Raw genomic sequence first — 13,922 nt, forward strand, 5'->3', positions numbered from 1 at the left:
ATAGACAGTCTTTTCTCAATTACCTGCAGCTAATTTTAACACGAGGCCTGCCTTGCTCACTTTGCTTTCCACATTCACCCTCGGCCCCCTCCTGAGCCCCACGTGGGGTCTGCTCAGAGAGTCTAAACCCATATTAATATCCTGAGCAAAACATAATTAGAAAACGAAGTCTGCAGCCACAAGAAGAGTGTAATGCTGTCCATAGTCATAGATGGAGTGAGGGGAATGTGGGGTTTACGCTTTTTTTGGACATTTTCACTTGCTTTGGATTCCTCGCCTCATTGCTTCCCTTTATCAGAAAAATAGGAAATCAAGACGATTGGGCCTCTATCTAGTTTCCACTGCAGGGGTTGGCAAAGTAGGGGGGCCACTGGCCCAGTCCAGCCCACTGCCTGTTTTTATGAGTCAAGCTTCCTGAGAACACAGCCACGCCCATCATTTACATATTGCATTTGGCTGCTTTTGAGTTAAAGTGGCAGAGTTGAGTAGTAGCAACAGAGACCAGATGGCCCACAAAGCCTAAAACATTTATTATCTGCCTCTTTACAGAAAAAGTTTGCTGGCCCTTGTTCTACTGTATCCATAAGTGAGACAGCTTCCGGAACAGCCCAAGAGGGTCTTCTTCCATCCAACACTGATAACCAGCACCTGCCTCCAAGTCCAATTGGTGGCTGGAGCTGCACAAGAATGGATGCTCGGACTGGAGGAAAGACCTGGCAGAGGAGAAAAACACCTGGGAGATCAGAGCCCTGCTCACTGCTCCTGAGTAGGAGTCCAGGAAGGACCTGTTGGGTCCTGCATGGTCTGGAGGCTTCCTTAGAGCCAATCTGATCCTTGCGGTGGCAAAACTGCTGATGGTGGTGAGGGTCCCATAACTCACAGTCTTGGGGGCCTGAGTTTAAAAATCTACTTGGAGATTCATTCCATGTCACCTGCAGCCAACAAAGATGGAAGTTAGTTCAGAATTATTTGTGTGCCTAAAACTCCCTGGGATATCTGCTAGTATTGCAGATTCCTGGTTATATCCAGAGAGTCCCAACTGAATAACTAGGGTGAGGTCCAGGAAGCACTGTTGTATGTTTTTAACAAATATTACTGGTGTTGCTGTTGTTTGCTCTTGTTGTTGTATATATTGGTGGCCCAGGTAAAACACTTTAAGGAACAGTGCCCTAATGCACTGTGATCTTAATCATTTTGGGGTTACAGACTACATTAGTATCTCATAAAAGCTATGGAAACTTCAATCAAGGGAAACAATACAATGTATGTGTACAGACAGACTCAATATTTCCTACAACTTTAGGGAGCTCTGGACTCTCCAAGCCCATCGTTAAGAACCCCAAGTTAAGAACCATCCTAAAATAATGGCTATGAGAGAGAAAGTGTGGGAGAGCATTGATGGGAGATTGGAGGACTTTGTTCCTGACAGCTGTGGCCCCCTTTTCCCCTTCTTGTGGGCTTGCACAGAGAACAGTTCCTCCTCTGCGATGTGGTTGTGTGATGCTCGTCCAGATGAAGTCACAGTGTGGTGAATGTCACATGAAGGCATATGGAGGAAAGCAAATTGCAAACTCTGAAGTGTTGTTCATACATGAGGGATGGTGATGATGTAATGTTGGCCATAAGTGGGGCTGCCTTCCAGATTCACACCATCCTCAGCACTGTGATTGCAACTCTTTGAAGCCTCCCATGTCCTTCAAGTCCTAACTTGACAAGACAAGCTGCCTGCCCAGTTGTCCTCAGTGCCATGGTAACCTGAAGAATTTCACCTGTGAAACAACTGACCAGGGACATTTCTGCCCTGGAGTCCTGCCAGCCCCCTGCACTCAGTGTGCCCCAAACTCATCATGAAACCGGCTTCTCTCTCTTGTCATTTCCTGGTTTCTGTTGTGATTGGATGATATTTTGCAGTACTAATGTGTGCCTCTTCACCTCTCTGTATTTTTCTTTTTCTCTCTCCTCTTCCTCCCCCTCCTACCCACTCATACTCAGTTCTTTCACAAGAAAGAAAAGCAGAAGTGGGGTCATCTGCTGCAGGAGAGGGGATGCTCTCCTACATAGGTTTACCAAGGAGGGTTCCCCTGAGGAGCAATATTGGAGGATAAATACAAAGAAAGAGAGGGAATGAGTCCTGAAAATTAGAAGAGTGTTGTGCACCACACCCACCTGGAGGAGAAAGCAAGTGCCGAGGCCCTGAGGGGGCAGCTGGCTTCACGTGCTTAAGGACAAGAAAGGAGGCCAGTGTGACTGGGTGAAGGAAGGAAGGAGTGAGGGGTGAGTGTTGGGGTCAGAGGGACCAGATCTCACAGCCTCAAGGCCAAGCTCAGGACTGTGGCTTCTATTCTGAGAGATTCAAGAATTGGAAGTTAAATTTAAAAAGATCACTCTGACTTTGTGTTAAGCATCAGAATCACCTATTTAAAGGCTCCCTCTTGCTGGGTAAGGTCCCAGGCAGAAGCAGGGAAGCCAATTAGGAGGCTTGTTCACAACCTTGACAAGAGACAACCAAGGGACTCAGACCCGGGGCTGCAGTGTGGGAGGGAGGGCAGTGGAACCGATCATGTTTGAAATGAGGGGGAGATTGGGATATGAAAGAAACAAGAAGACGAGGGTAACTGCAAGATTCAGAATCTGACAAATCTAAGAGGGTTTTGACTCAAGAGGGAGTCGGCTTGGCAGGGGGCTGGGGGCTGGATCAAACATTTGGTTGAAGCTGTGTTCATTGGAGATGCATGTTAGTAAACATCCACGTGCTGATAGCAAATAGACAACTCAACAGATTAGCCTGGAGTTCAGGGGAGAGGTCCACGCTGAGTCAAGAGTGTATCCCACAGGCTTCAGACGGTGTTGGACGGCCTGAGGTTGGATGAGTGTCCTTAGGGAGGGGTTGTGGATGGAGAGGGGAGAACAGGAGAACCCCAGTGTAAAAGGTGGGGCAGAAACACAGAATTCACATAGGAAACTGGGAAAGGGACTTGTGAGGTAATGGGACAATCAAAACAGAGTGAAGACCTGAGTAGATATATATATATATACTGGGTTGGCCAAAATGTTCATTCGGCCTTTTCCATATAGAAAAACCCGAACGAACTTTTTTGGCCAACCCAATATATGTATAACAGATTCACTTTGCTGTACATCTGAAGCTAACACAACATTTTAAATCAACTATACCCCAATAAAAATTAAAAATTAAATAAAATTCCTTTTATTTGTTCAAAAAACAAAACAAAACAAAATAAAATGAAATCCTGAAAGTGAAGGAAATGGTTCAAGAAGGAAGAGGTAATTCAATAACGACAAATGCTATCCATAGGTCAAACGAGGACTGAGACCTGACCATGGATGTCAGCAGTGTGGTGTGTTCAACTCTGTGGATCTGCAATGTTCCCTGAGAAAAGTAGGAGTCATTTGCCCTCAGGAGTTACAGGGACATTTAGATTGAGACTAAGAGTTGCTCCAAAGTGAAGCTACCTTGATGGATCCCCATCTGCTGAGCCTGCCCTTTTCTCAGGTCCAAAGAAGTGATTTTTCATCTGAGTAGAAACCTGTCACACCTTTGAGCTGCCAAGCCATAAATCTTCTTTCCACTAACTTGCTAATAATTTTTCTTGCCACCTTTCCTGATAATCCTGAGTAATTGTTATGAAATATGGTCTTGTTCTATCTCTCCCAGCTGCGGCCCCTCCGTCCTCTGCAGGTCCTGGGAAAGCAGAGGCTCTGTGTTTGTCACTGGGTGTTCGTTTGTTAGAAGCACAGTGGATGCTGTTACCAAGAACGTGACATCCTGCTGAAACCAGAGGCGCCACACAGCAGCCCTGAAATCTGAGAGCCAACAGCCCTTCCTGCCCAAAATACATCAGCAAGTGGCCTCTGCTTTGTTTAATGTATTCTCTATCTTGGGGAGACAGAGGGAAAATGACTCCTGTTTAACCATGGAGACAAAAACATTCTTTCATGCGTGCTCTTACTTATTCCATAGAAATGTATTGAGCATCTGAAATTGTCCGGCAGAGTACTGGGTTAAGTTTGATAGAAATGAACAACCTAACATATACATCTTATGAAAGTCAGAATTAACAGGAATTAACAGAAAGAATATTTTCTTTGTGAAGAGTACTGGATTGGGAGATATCGGTGCAGGGATTCAGTAAGTGCAGCTTTAAGTGTCCTCTCTTCCTTCTGAAGAATGCGCTCAGATCAGTGGTCACAGGATTTTGCCTGTCTGTAATGAGCTCATGCTATATCTTGAAAGTCTTTGAAAAAGGCTTACCAAGACTCTTAAACCCCCAACATGGATCTTAAAACTTCAACAAGATTCCATTAGAGGTTGTAAAAACTGCCTTTGCAAGCCTCTTCTCCATGGTCCAATGTCTTGCTGTGTATCTAAGTGCCATCTTGCTACACTGGCCTCCATTCTATAACAGTGAGTTGGCATCATAGATGCACAGTTTCCCTGTAGCTCTGCAATGGTAAGTAGTCAGTGGACATACACAGTTTGATATCTACAAGGTCTAAGTGGCACCCATTGTGGCAGGCCAGTGCAAGACTTCACAAAGCACCTATGATTGCCACACACTATGCTAAGCATTGGAGATATAAAGTTGAAGACAAATCCCTGCACTTAAAAAACTCAAATGGGAAAGTGTTTGCAAACATCAAGTGAGTTTAAGGAAAGAAGCATCCTTTGGCAGATCTCTTAGCCTTAGTCTTGGCTCATGAATCCCCTGGCTAAACATGTATCTCAGTCTTGGCTGTGGTCACCCAATAACTGAAAATTGGCAAGTTAAGATCTGATAGGATTGCTTTAACAATTGCTTGAGCAATGTTTTCTGCATTATAGTTAAAGCCTAACAATTTAATTCCAACTTTCATAGTTTAATATGGAAAGTACATCAAGTCAAGTGACCCAACACTAAATTAGTTTAGGATTTCTGAGTAAGTGCAGATGCCTGAATTAATTAACTAGAAAATACCATGCTCTTCCCCTGTGCTAGGTGTTGTGCTAAGAGTTTTATATGGATTATATCATTTAATTCAGAAACCTCTGAAGAAACCTCTGAAGTACTATTATTTTCTCCCATTTTACAGATGAAGAAAGTGTTCTGAGTCAGGACTCAAGCCCAGGATGTCTGGCACTAGTCTCTGACCCTAGGCCTTATGATAAAACATTTCCTCATGCAAGGTTGATTCAGACACCTCACATCTATATTTGATGAATGTTACATTCTGAATGGTTGTATTCACCTATGTAACTTATTCGGTAGAATAATCTGAATCAGGGGTGGCAGGACACAAGAACAGCATTAGCAAAGATGAGTCAGGATAATTTACAGATCTCACTTTGGTCAATTCCTTTGCCTTCTTTTGTACACAAAACCACTGAACAGACTCTGAGACCCAAATCTCTTCCCCTATCCCTGTGATGAACAAAGACAAGGACTTTAAATTGTATAGAGAATAACAGAAATAAGATATAAAGTCAGATTCCTATCCCAAAATCTCAATTGGTTAAACATGGTCAATTCTGGCAGATTTCTCATCCTTAACAGGTGATGTTTTCTCCATCTGGACCACCAATTTCATCCTTTTCTACCTTTCTCTTCCTGGACAACTCCTTCTCATTCTTCAAGATTCAGCTCAAGGGTCACTTCCTCCAAAAAGCCATCCCAAAATCCCAGATTTAATCAAATGTCTCTCCTCTGTTTCCCCCACCATCAAATCATCATAGCTGTCTTTGTGATTTGCTACATTCCATACTAGGCTATGAAACCCTTCAATACAAAGACTGTGTTTTACTCTTCTTTGTACACTCAACATGTAACAGTGTCGAAACTATATAGTAGGTACTTGATAAAAGAATGAATTAATACCTTCTGACATAGACCAAGTGGGTTTGGTCTTCTTATAACCAGAGTCTACCTGCTTAAACTCAGTTATCAGTTACTTGGTTGCAGTACAGAGCATGTCCACCCTCACAACAGAACTCATGGTCTAACAGAAATTTAGACCTAAAAGCAATAACAGAGATAAGCTGGTCCAACCTTCTTTATATTGATAAAGAAATGGAACCAAGTGTCCTGAAGAACTTTCCCAAGGATGCCCAGATCCTCAGGGGCAGAACTGGGAATGGAACCTAGAATTTCTGACTCCTAACCAGATGTCTTTGACACCTCTCCCAATGGAGGGTCTCTTAGCATACTGCCCATGAGCAAGTTCTTCCCAATGGATAGATCTATCCACATTAAGAGATCCTCAAAGTAGCAAATGAAAAGTCACAAACAAAAAACAAGTTCATTTTCCCACATGTTGTTAAATCCAACTCCCAGAGTCTCTGGCCCCTGGTAGCACTCAACCACTACTCCTGAAACATGTTTCAAAAGTTCAATTATTCCCGGGCATTGTTTATTATTTCTCAAATAATTTGGTGCACAAAAGAAATTTTAAAAGGGTTACAGATTGCTTCTTATCTTTGAATGGACAGTCAAAGACATCTACCATAAGAAAAATTCTCATTTTAGCCAGAACGTTGATTTCAATAAATCTATTCAAAGGAATAAAGTGGCTGTTCTTCCTTTTAGTAAAATATACTTGCAGCTCAGAAAGTATTTTGTTGATAGAAATGTTAACAAGCAATGACAGATGTGCAGCCTAAAACCACTGAAATATAGCATAAGACCCACTGGTCACTAAAAATTAAAACATTGCTTTAGTGGATATTAAGTCAAGAATAGTTTACACAACACATTGGTAGAGCCACTGCTGGTGCATTGCAAAGAGCAAGGGCTATAAAAGCAGAAGTCCAATTCTATCATGTATTAACTCTGTGACCATTGACAAGAGGTTTAATCCTCTTAATTCTATCCATCACTTGAAGAAATATTTAATGAGCACCTACTTGGTGCAGGCTCTATTCTAGGCACTAGGTAAACAGCAGTGAGACAGAGTTTTTAAAAAAAGCCGACTTTCATCAAGCTTACATTCTCATAGGAGGAGACTTTGGGAGACAAATAACACACACACACACACACACAAATAGGAAATACATAGTATGTTATTTGGTGATTAGTATTACAGAGAAAAATACAGTTAGGGAAGAGGGAGTGCTGGGAAGAGGGCAGTTTTAAATGTGGTGATCAGGGAATGTGCCACTGAGAAAGCAACACTGGAAAGAGTAAAGAAGTGAATCAAGGAGGTAGAATGCTCCAGGCACAGAGAATGGCAAGTTCAAAGGCCTTGGGGTGGGCAGAATGGTGTGCTCTTTAAAGAGCAGCAAGAAGGCTACCTGTCTAGGGCATTGGGAGTGATGGGAAGAGTAATAGGAGATGAGCTCAAAGAGGTATAAGAAGAGGGAATGTAGAGGAGTAGACCTTGTAGGTCAATAAGAACATCGGCCTTTTTTTCCCAAGTGAGATGAGAAGCTTTTGGAGAGTTCTGAGCAGAGGAATGGTATGAGCTGGCTCCAAGTTTTAAAAGCAATTGGACCTGAGCAATTGGAAGGATAGAGTCATCGTTAACTGAGATGAAAGCAGTGGGAGGTACAAGTTAGTTGAGAAAGCCAGGGGTTTGGTTGTGAATATGTCAAGTTTGAGATGCTCACTAGCCCTGTAAGAGAAGATACTAATTAAGCCATTGGTTCTACCTTGTAGAAAAGAGGTCTTGACTGTGGATTTAAATCTGCCTCAACATGTTGTTTAAAGCAATGAGAGAGAATGAGATCACCAGGGAAGAGTGGTGTCCAAGGACTGAGCCCTTAGGCACCTGAATTGAGAGGTGTGTAGTAAAAATAGTTAATGCTCAGGAAGTGTTTACTATGTACTATAGACCCTGCTCTGAGTGCTTTCACATATGAACTCATTTAGTCTTCATGACAACCCATAAGGTAAGTACTGTTATTACCCTTATTATATAGACTAGGAAACTGGGAGGAAGAGGTTAAGTAACTTGCCCAGTGTCATACACCTGCTGAGTTGTATAGCCAGGATTCCAATGTGGGGTGTCTGGCTTCAGAGTCTGAGCTTCTAAACCCCTTCCTAACACTGTCTCTCCGTTAACTAGAAGGGAACTAGTAGGGAAGACTGGGAAAGGACAGCCAGTGAGGTGGAAGGAAAACCAGGGCAGCTTGGGATCCTGGGAGCCAACTGAAGAAAGTGTTTCAAGAAGAGTAGAGTGATTACCTGTCAGCTGATGCTGGCAGGTCAAAGAAAGATGAGGACTAACATAGCAGTGTGGAGGCTGTCGGTGACTGATGAGAGCAGTTTGGTAGAGCGGCAGCAGTAAAAACCGGATTGGAGTGAGTTCAGTAGAGAAGGGGGATTGAGACAATGAGTTTTAACAGTTCTCGAGAGGATCTTTGCTATATAGGGGAGCATAAAAATGGACAGTAGCTAGAGGGGGCATATGGGATCAGCTGAGGATATCTTTAAATATAAGAGAAGAAATAGCATAAAGGTATTGAGAATGATGTGGTACAGGAGGAAATACTGATGGTGAAGGAAAGACACAGACATATTGCTGCAGTGACCTCCTTGAGTAGCAGAGGTGACCTTTGGAAAAATGGACGTTTCATCCACAGTAACAAGAGGGAAGCAGTGTCTACAGGTACAGATGCTGGTAGTTGGGTAAATGTGGTGGTGGGACTTGGCAAACATTCGCTTCTGATTGTTGAAGTTCCTATGCCTCAGTCTCCTTATCTGTGATGGGCATTATAATATCTCTCTTCCAAGGTTATTGTGAGAATTGAATGAGACAACATAGTAAAATGTTAGTGTCATGCCTCATACAATTTTTGAGCTCAACTTAGAGCAACTTCTTCATCTCCCTCCTTATTGGTTATGATTAGTATTATTGTTATTGATTCCTAACATTTACTGGGCATTTACAGTGTAGCAGTCTGTGCTGAGTACTTGGCACGTGTTTCTCACAGAATGGTCCTTCCATGTTTGTGGGATCTTATTGAGACCTTCTAAGCTCTCTCAAGGAACCAGTTTGGGATTTGGTTAACTACTTCATTATTTTTTTTCCTCCCCAGTTTTCCCTTCATATCTTAAATGGTCATCAGCTCTATGGGAGAAGATTTTGTCAGCAACTGCTCTGGTCCAGGTTTTTAACATTTGTTCATTTACCCTGCTTCACCTGGAGAGCAGTGGCTTGTGGCTGGGACCCAGACACATACTTTCCATCTAACATCCTTTGTGGGATAAGATGGAATGTGGTAGGTAGGCTGGGCTAAGCCCTTTGTCAACTCTGGGTGTATTTGATGTTGGTGCCTCTGAAACTACGTCAGAATGGTAAAAATCCCCCCAAACAGCAACTGGCATTTGTTCAAGCATTCTCCTTCTTCTTTGGGGGTAGTGAAATGGGAGACGAATCAGTAATGACCAGCTCCAGAACAGCAATATTCTCAACTGGGACAAGCCAAGTTAGGACTCAAGTGCCTCAGAGGTCCAATGGGTATCTGGATTTTCTCATCACTTGGACACATTCTCTTTTACTCTTTGAAATGAGTACAAATTTCTCTACTGAGGATCCCCTCATCAAAATCCATCAATCACAAGAAACCCCAGCTCTCCTAAAAGACGGTCTTCAGGGAAAGAAGATTCCCATTCTGTTTTCACAAGTCTGTTTCAAAGGGAAAGTGTCATCGGTCAGCCCCTGACTTTGAGTGGCTCGTGCAAAGAATAAGATCAAGAGAGGCCATTGTGTTCCTAGGGAACTCCAGTGCAGAGAGTACCCAGTGCTGTTTTTAGAGCTGTTTCTTTTCAGGGTATGGGCAGCTCCAAGAAGACACATTATCAACAGCCCCCTGGAACTGGTTTGAGCCTTGAGCCCGACCACAAGACTGGAGCTTGCTCAGACAAAACAGTGTCCAAAAATTACCTTTGCTTCATTTCAATGCTAAAATATCCTCCCCAGGTGGAGCTTAGGCCCCATTAACATAACATGCAATGCATGAAAGAAGCATGTTTCCAAATTGTGCACACGCGAGATTATGCCTGCCTTCATATGTAATGACAAGACTTTCCTGCTTGGATATTCACCCCCTGTCCTAATAAAAGAACTAACCTTTCCTTGCTGGGGAGCCATGGCTTTGGGAAATGATTCACCATGACCTCCTCATTTGCTGCAAATAAAAACTTCACTTTGTGTGACAATTATTCTTGGCGTTGTCTCTGACTACAAACTCACCAAGAAGCTAGCCCCTTTTGGATTGGCAACAAAAGCAGTAAGAGTCAGTGTCTTCCCCTTGCTGACCAATTTTTATCAATCAGTGGCTCTTTTTCCCATATCTAAGAAATGGACATTCTGGCATTCTTACATGCTTGAGACCTGAAAATCAGGGCTTACCCAAATCTGTTTCCTCTGAGGAAGCAATTGATTACATGGACCATTGGAATGATCCTGGTATTTTATAATACAATCACAGGGTTCTTCATTACAAGATGAGAAGTCCCCAAAGTGAACAAATACTACTACAGGGTAAGGGATCTTTATTTATCTTATGGGGTGCCTACTTTGCATTGAACTTGATAGTTTATATATACCATCTCACGTCTTGCAGCTCTCCTATAGGCTAAGTATAGGTATCCTGAATGTGAAGCTGAAAAAAGAGACTCAGAGAGGATAAGGACTTTGCCCAAGTTCACACAGCTGATGAGTGATGGAGCTCACATTTGTACCTAAAAGTCTACTTAAATGTATATAAACTTTGGTCTGTCTTTTAGACAGACTTTTAACTTTTACCCACCAAATGATATTACCCCCTATTGATTTCAACAATATTGAACACGTCTGAGGGTTGTAGAGTCCTTCTGTGACACTGCTTTATAATGCCCATATGGCTTCACTTGGAGACATGTTGGAAGCTGTAAGTTCTTAAATGATGTCTCTTCAACTTGGCTAGACTCACAGTGCCAGTAGAAGACAGATGATCCACGGCTGTGCACGGTATCATTGCAAGCTAACGTGTTACTCTGTAGTCTTGGGTTGCCATCCCCTGGAGTGCTTTGATGCGATCAGTTGTCAGTTGCAGGTCTGTTGTTTCTCTCAGCAGAAGCCCAGCCAGTGGAAGATGACAGCCCCAAAGCCCTGCCTGTGTTAGGGGAGCTATCGAACTCGGATAATGACATAAACGAGTCAGTGTTCATCTGGGGAATCTCAGACAAAGCAGCCCAGAGGAAAACCATCTCTGCCGATGAAGGTTTGTTTCACTTGCAACAGGAAAATCAGCAGCAGCAGCAACCAGAGCCGGTGCTCAGGCTGTGGAGAGGGAAAGGGAAGCTGAAGCTACCACATGTGAGTAGCATTTTATGATTTCTCTGCAGCTGGAAAGGAATGCTGGGGAGGGGGCTTGGCTGTGAGGTGGGCGTGCATGTGTGGGTTGAGGCTTTCTGTGTGGCTGAGGGTGGGGGAGATGGTTTACACAATTAACAAGTACATTGAGGATCCGATCTCCTCTGCCAAAGGAAGTGCAAGAGCGGGCTCACACGCACTTGCATTTTCTCTGCTGATCATAATATATGTAAGCAGCAGGTGGGGAATTTTTTCGTTTTCTTTTTTTTTCTTCCTCTTCTTCATCCTTGAGAGTGGGTTACACCGCAGAAAGCGCAGCCCGAGAGAGGCTTCCTGAGCAGGAGGACTGTTTTCTTTCCGAAGAGATTTTCTTTCACAAGTTTCTTTCGCAGGTGTTGTGTGTAGACCTCTATTCCTTTGCCATTGAGCTGCTCTTCTGCAGGGGTGTTTGCATCCTGCTAACCACAAAGGGGTGAGGGTGACTTTTGTATCTCTGGTTCTCAGGTCAAGTTGTCTGCAGTAAAGAGCACCAAATCCAACACAGTTTAACCTCTCAGTTGTCACTGTTAAAAGAGTTCAGCGAGCACAGCACAGGCACAGGAAACATGGGGTGCCTTTCATGCATCTGCTCAGCAGGTCTCTCAGGGTTGGCAGCGTCAGTCTTGAACTTTGGGAAAGTTTTTTTTTTTTTTTTTTTTTTTTTTTGGACGGAGCTCTGGAATTTACTGTGGAACATTGGATAGGCTGAAGCTGAAAAGGGGCAGGAGGGAATATTGTTGCTTTAAAGCACTTGTGCAGCCAGCAGCAGGTGGTTGTAACATGGGGAGCTGGTTAGTGTCTTTGGGTTATTGTTACTGATGCTACGTAACGTGCTGAGTGAAAGTACACCTGGTCGTGAACTTGCTGTATTCTGGTTATCAGAAGACACAGGTGCTTGCGTGTTGTTTGTTTTCTCATCCCTGCTTCCTTCCTTCTCTCTTCAGAAGCTTTGACGTGGCTGAGCATGTCATGCTGAGTGTTTACCCTCTTGAGCATCTGCAGTAAATACATACAAGTTCATCCTCTCCAAGAGGAGGGGAAAAGGGGCAGAAGGAGGGAGCCAGGGAGGGACCCGTTGTTGCTCATCCTAAGGGCAGGCTTTGAGCAGCCGTGCATGACGACGAAGGTAGAAGAGTCGGAGACACTTCACACTGGGACTTGGCCAGGAGGAGAGCGGTCAGCCAATGCTTGAGTGCAGAACTGAATGCTCTTGTGCTGGAGGGTCAGGGCACAGCTCCCAAGTTGCTATGGGGCGTACGTGATACATGAACCAAGGGATGAGCTTCACGGGGAATCCTCTCACCCAGGCAGTGCTTTCTGACCTTTCTCATACCTTGGCACTCCAGGGAAACAGACAAGGTGGCTCAAAGCTGGGGATGAGTGGCTGGGTGGCTCAAGTGACCATCCCAGTGGAAAGTGTTCAATAGTTGGGACATCACACTATCTGGAACCTGCCCATGGCACAGAGGTATGCCTTGGCATCCAGGTTGGGGGGATCTAATTTAAAGAACCCAGGGAAAACCAAAGAAATGAGGCGAGGTGACTAACCTGATGTCTATGCTTTGCTATTATTTATTTTTCCTATCACTAGTAAGTGATACAAAGTGTCTTTTTTTTTTAAAGATTTTTTCCTAATCTCAACGTTTTATCACCTCTGGTTCTTCTCTGTTCTCTCAGTCTTTGTCCAAGCATGCCTTTTTGACACAAATGTAACTACAGTCTGGATATATTAATTTACTCTTCTTCTTTCCCAGTATTATTCTATAAGCACTTTCCCATCTTCCAGTACAATTTCACATAAATGATTAATTGTGGCTGGATTAAATGGATTAATCCCTTAAGTGGGTATGCTACAATCTGTTTAGCAATTGTTGACTATTTACATTGCTTCTAGTTTTCCCATAATTGTAATGCCACTCTGAATATGTTCTGTGCATAAAGCAGTTTTACTTCTCTTTCTTTAAAAAAAAAAATTGGATGGATTTTGGATTCAAAAAAAGGATGAATTCTCAACAGTGATATCAGAGAGGTAAAAAATATGGACATTTTAGTGGCTTTTCCTGCTTATTACCAAACTGTTCCTTGAAACATTTCTGTTGCCCCAAACCATCCATAATATGGTCTAGGTAAATATCAATTGATCTAGAGCCTTACGCACATTGGATTTCCTCTCTCTCTCTACATGAGGAACTATAAAAATGTACTCATCGCTTATTTTCAATTTGCTTTTGAGTCCTAGTAAGCCAGGCACTAGGCACTGTGATCGCCCTAGGACAAGCCTACAGCTTCTCAGGTCCCTTCACTTTGTTAATGACTCCCATGAGGCATCCAGGTTTAGCAGCCTCCCCTTTCCATCTCTGTAGGGATGAAGAAGGGAGGGGCAGAAGCTCTCCATCCTGTACCAGAGTGCCTGAGAAAGATGAGCAGGGGTCACGGCTTGGGGGGTGGGAGGAGCCAGCCCAGAATTCTCTCCAAGCCCTGGAGCTCAAGTCCAGCAGGCTCCCCGGCCCTTACGTCCTCCTCTCCAGCCCTAACAGAGCCAGCATAGAGGCAAACTCCCACCTTGGGCAGGATTTGAGACAGACGCCTCA

This window comes from Balaenoptera ricei, chromosome 20 (assembly GCF_028023285.1).
Source record: "Balaenoptera ricei isolate mBalRic1 chromosome 20, mBalRic1.hap2, whole genome shotgun sequence".
In the NCBI taxonomy this organism is placed as follows: Eukaryota; Metazoa; Chordata; class Mammalia; order Artiodactyla; family Balaenopteridae; genus Balaenoptera; species Balaenoptera ricei.